Below are 6108 nucleotides of genomic sequence, written 5' to 3'. Positions count from 1 at the left end.
GAGAAAAAGCGATTTCGGCAATAAAATTTAAAACGCGTGTAAAACATAAACCAAACGATGAAATTGGTTATTTCTTCATGTATAATGATCAACTCGATACTCCCTAGCCCCCAACAGCCTTTTTTTTCATAACACTTTAACCAGAGTGACGGGAGAGCGGCATTTCAGAAAACGTGCTTATCTCGGCGAGAAAAAGCGATTTCGGCAATAAAATTTAAAACGCGTGTAAAACATAAACCAAACGATGAAATTGGTTATTTCTTCATGTATAATGATCAACTCGATACTCCCTAGCCCCCAACAGCCTTTTTTTTCATAACACTTTAACCAGAGTGACGGGAGAGCGGCATTTCAGAAAACGTGCTTATCTCGGCGAGAAAAAGCGATTTCGGCAATAAAATTTAAAACGCGTGTAAAACATAAACCAAACGATGAAATTGGTTATTTCTTCATGTATAATGATCAACTCGATACTCCCTAGCCCCCAACAGCCTTTTTTTTCATAACACTTTAACCAGAGTGACGGGAGAGCGGCATTTCAGAAAACGTGCTTATCTCGGCGAGAAAAAGCGATTTCGGCAATAAAATTTAAAACGCGTGTAAAACATAAACCAAACGATGAAATTGGTTATTTCTTCATGTATAATGATCAACTCGATACTCCCTAGCCCCCAACAGCCTTTTTTTTCATAACACTTTAACCAGAGTGACGGGAGAGCGGCATTTCAGAAAACGTGCTTATCTCGGCGAGAAAAAGCGATTTCGGCAATAAAATTTAAAACGCGTGTAAAACATAAACCAAACGATGAAATTGGTTATTTCTTCATGTATAATGATCAACTCGATACTCCCTAGCCCCCAACAGCCTTTTTTTTCATAACACTTTAACCAGAGTGACGGGAGAGCGGCATTTCAGAAAACGTGCTTATCTCGGCGAGAAAAAGCGATTTCGGCAATAAAATTTAAAACGCGTGTAAAACATAAACCAAACGATGAAATTGGTTATTTCTTCATGTATAATGATCAACTCGATACTCCCTAGCCCCCAACAGCCTTTTTTTTCATAACACTTTAACCAGAGTGACGGGAGAGCGGCATTTCAGAAAACGTGCTTATCTCGGCGAGAAAAAGCGATTTCGGCAATAAAATTTAAAACGCGTGTAAAACATAAACCAAACGATGAAATTGGTTATTTCTTCATGTATAATGATCAACTCGATACTCCCTAGCCCCCAACAGCCTTTTTTTTCATAACACTTTAACCAGAGTGACGGGAGAGCGGCATTTCAGAAAACGTGCTTATCTCGGCGAGAAAAAGCGATTTCGGCAATAAAATTTAAAACGCGTGTAAAACATAAACCAAACGATGAAATTGGTTATTTCTTCATGTATAATGATCAACTCGATACTCCCTAGCCCCCAACAGCCTTTTTTTTCATAACACTTTAACCAGAGTGACGGGAGAGCGGCATTTCAGAAAACGTGCTTATCTCGGCGAGAAAAAGCGATTTCGGCAATAAAATTTAAAACGCGTGTAAAACATAAACCAAACGATGAAATTGGTTATTTCTTCATGTATAATGATCAACTCGATACTCCCTAGCCCCCAACAGCCTTTTTTTTCATAACACTTTAACCAGAGTGACGGGAGAGCGGCATTTCAGAAAACGTGCTTATCTCGGCGAGAAAAAGCGATTTCGGCAATAAAATTTAAAACGCGTGTAAAACATAAACCAAACGATGAAATTGGTTATTTCTTCATGTATAATGATCAACTCGATACTCCCTAGCCCCCAACAGCCTTTTTTTTCATAACACTTTAACCAGAGTGACGGGAGAGCGGCATTTCAGAAAACGTGCTTATCTCGGCGAGAAAAAGCGATTTCGGCAATAAAATTTAAAACGCGTGTAAAACATAAACCAAACGATGAAATTGGTTATTTCTTCATGTATAATGATCAACTCGATACTCCCTAGCCCCCAACAGCCTTTTTTTTCATAACACTTTAACCAGAGTGACGGGAGAGCGGCATTTCAGAAAACGTGCTTATCTCGGCGAGAAAAAGCGATTTCGGCAATAAAATTTAAAACGCGTGTAAAACATAAACCAAACGATGAAATTGGTTATTTCTTCATGTATAATGATCAACTCGATACTCCCTAGCCCCCAACAGCCTTTTTTTTCATAACACTTTAACCAGAGTGACGGGAGAGCGGCATTTCAGAAAACGTGCTTATCTCGGCGAGAAAAAGCGATTTCGGCAATAAAATTTAAAACGCGTGTAAAACATAAACCAAACGATGAAATTGGTTATTTCTTCATGTATAATGATCAACTCGATACTCCCTAGCCCCCAACAGCCTTTTTTTTCATAACACTTTAACCAGAGTGACGGGAGAGCGGCATTTCAGAAAACGTGCTTATCTCGGCGAGAAAAAGCGATTTCGGCAATAAAATTTAAAACGCGTGTAAAACATAAACCAAACGATGAAATTGGTTATTTCTTCATGTATAATGATCAACTCGATACTCCCTAGCCCCCAACAGCCTTTTTTTTCATAACACTTTAACCAGAGTGACGGGAGAGCGGCATTTCAGAAAACGTGCTTATCTCGGCGAGAAAAAGCGATTTCGGCAATAAAATTTAAAACGCGTGTAAAACATAAACCAAACGATGAAATTGGTTATTTCTTCATGTATAATGATCAACTCGATACTCCCTAGCCCCCAACAGCCTTTTTTTTCATAACACTTTAACCAGAGTGACGGGAGAGCGGCATTTCAGAAAACGTGCTTATCTCGGCGAGAAAAAGCGATTTCGGCAATAAAATTTAAAACGCGTGTAAAACATAAACCAAACGATGAAATTGGTTATTTCTTCATGTATAATGATCAACTCGATACTCCCTAGCCCCCAACAGCCTTTTTTTTCATAACACTTTAACCAGAGTGACGGGAGAGCGGCATTTCAGAAAACGTGCTTATCTCGGCGAGAAAAAGCGATTTCGGCAATAAAATTTAAAACGCGTGTAAAACATAAACCAAACGATGAAATTGGTTATTTCTTCATGTATAATGATCAACTCGATACTCCCTAGCCCCCAACAGCCTTTTTTTTCATAACACTTTAACCAGAGTGACGGGAGAGCGGCATTTCAGAAAACGTGCTTATCTCGGCGAGAAAAAGCGATTTCGGCAATAAAATTTAAAACGCGTGTAAAACATAAACCAAACGATGAAATTGGTTATTTCTTCATGTATAATGATCAACTCGATACTCCCTAGCCCCCAACAGCCTTTTTTTTCATAACACTTTAACCAGAGTGACGGGAGAGCGGCATTTCAGAAAACGTGCTTATCTCGGCGAGAAAAAGCGATTTCGGCAATAAAATTTAAAACGCGTGTAAAACATAAACCAAACGATGAAATTGGTTATTTCTTCATGTATAATGATCAACTCGATACTCCCTAGCCCCCAACAGCCTTTTTTTTCATAACACTTTAACCAGAGTGACGGGAGAGCGGCATTTCAGAAAACGTGCTTATCTCGGCGAGAAAAAGCGATTTCGGCAATAAAATTTAAAACGCGTGTAAAACATAAACCAAACGATGAAATTGGTTATTTCTTCATGTATAATGATCAACTCGATACTCCCTAGCCCCCAACAGCCTTTTTTTTCATAACACTTTAACCAGAGTGACGGGAGAGCGGCATTTCAGAAAACGTGCTTATCTCGGCGAGAAAAAGCGATTTCGGCAATAAAATTTAAAACGCGTGTAAAACATAAACCAAACGATGAAATTGGTTATTTCTTCATGTATAATGATCAACTCGATACTCCCTAGCCCCCAACAGCCTTTTTTTTCATAACACTTTAACCAGAGTGACGGGAGAGCGGCATTTCAGAAAACGTGCTTATCTCGGCGAGAAAAAGCGATTTCGGCAATAAAATTTAAAACGCGTGTAAAACATAAACCAAACGATGAAATTGGTTATTTCTTCATGTATAATGATCAACTCGATACTCCCTAGCCCCCAACAGCCTTTTTTTTCATAACACTTTAACCAGAGTGACGGGAGAGCGGCATTTCAGAAAACGTGCTTATCTCGGCGAGAAAAAGCGATTTCGGCAATAAAATTTAAAACGCGTGTAAAACATAAACCAAACGATGAAATTGGTTATTTCTTCATGTATAATGATCAACTCGATACTCCCTAGCCCCCAACAGCCTTTTTTTTCATAACACTTTAACCAGAGTGACGGGAGAGCGGCATTTCAGAAAACGTGCTTATCTCGGCGAGAAAAAGCGATTTCGGCAATAAAATTTAAAACGCGTGTAAAACATAAACCAAACGATGAAATTGGTTATTTCTTCATGTATAATGATCAACTCGATACTCCCTAGCCCCCAACAGCCTTTTTTTTCATAACACTTTAACCAGAGTGACGGGAGAGCGGCATTTCAGAAAACGTGCTTATCTCGGCGAGAAAAAGCGATTTCGGCAATAAAATTTAAAACGCGTGTAAAACATAAACCAAACGATGAAATTGGTTATTTCTTCATGTATAATGATCAACTCGATACTCCCTAGCCCCCAACAGCCTTTTTTTTCATAACACTTTAACCAGAGTGACGGGAGAGCGGCATTTCAGAAAACGTGCTTATCTCGGCGAGAAAAAGCGATTTCGGCAATAAAATTTAAAACGCGTGTAAAACATAAACCAAACGATGAAATTGGTTATTTCTTCATGTATAATGATCAACTCGATACTCCCTAGCCCCCAACAGCCTTTTTTTTCATAACACTTTAACCAGAGTGACGGGAGAGCGGCATTTCAGAAAACGTGCTTATCTCGGCGAGAAAAAGCGATTTCGGCAATAAAATTTAAAACGCGTGTAAAACATAAACCAAACGATGAAATTGGTTATTTCTTCATGTATAATGATCAACTCGATACTCCCTAGCCCCCAACAGCCTTTTTTTTCATAACACTTTAACCAGAGTGACGGGAGAGCGGCATTTCAGAAAACGTGCTTATCTCGGCGAGAAAAAGCGATTTCGGCAATAAAATTTAAAACGCGTGTAAAACATAAACCAAACGATGAAATTGGTTATTTCTTCATGTATAATGATCAACTCGATACTCCCTAGCCCCCAACAGCCTTTTTTTTCATAACACTTTAACCAGAGTGACGGGAGAGCGGCATTTCAGAAAACGTGCTTATCTCGGCGAGAAAAAGCGATTTCGGCAATAAAATTTAAAACGCGTGTAAAACATAAACCAAACGATGAAATTGGTTATTTCTTCATGTATAATGATCAACTCGATACTCCCTAGCCCCCAACAGCCTTTTTTTTCATAACACTTTAACCAGAGTGACGGGAGAGCGGCATTTCAGAAAACGTGCTTATCTCGGCGAGAAAAAGCGATTTCGGCAATAAAATTTAAAACGCGTGTAAAACATAAACCAAACGATGAAATTGGTTATTTCTTCATGTATAATGATCAACTCGATACTCCCTAGCCCCCAACAGCCTTTTTTTTCATAACACTTTAACCAGAGTGACGGGAGAGCGGCATTTCAGAAAACGTGCTTATCTCGGCGAGAAAAAGCGATTTCGGCAATAAAATTTAAAACGCGTGTAAAACATAAACCAAACGATGAAATTGGTTATTTCTTCATGTATAATGATCAACTCGATACTCCCTAGCCCCCAACAGCCTTTTTTTTCATAACACTTTAACCAGAGTGACGGGAGAGCGGCATTTCAGAAAACGTGCTTATCTCGGCGAGAAAAAGCGATTTCGGCAATAAAATTTAAAACGCGTGTAAAACATAAACCAAACGATGAAATTGGTTATTTCTTCATGTATAATGATCAACTCGATACTCCCTAGCCCCCAACAGCCTTTTTTTTCATAACACTTTAACCAGAGTGACGGGAGAGCGGCATTTCAGAAAACGTGCTTATCTCGGCGAGAAAAAGCGATTTCGGCAATAAAATTTAAAACGCGTGTAAAACATAAACCAAACGATGAAATTGGTTATTTCTTCATGTATAATGATCAACTCGATACTCCCTAGCCCCCAACAGCCTTTTT

This window comes from Syngnathus leptorhynchus, unplaced genomic scaffold, assembly GCF_054491065.1.
Source record: "Syngnathus leptorhynchus isolate UIUO unplaced genomic scaffold, UIUO_Slep HiC_scaffold_190, whole genome shotgun sequence".
Classification (NCBI taxonomy): Eukaryota; Metazoa; Chordata; class Actinopteri; order Syngnathiformes; family Syngnathidae; genus Syngnathus; species Syngnathus leptorhynchus.
The sequence above is the reverse complement of the archived record's forward strand: the minus strand, read 5'-3'. Positions refer to the sequence as shown.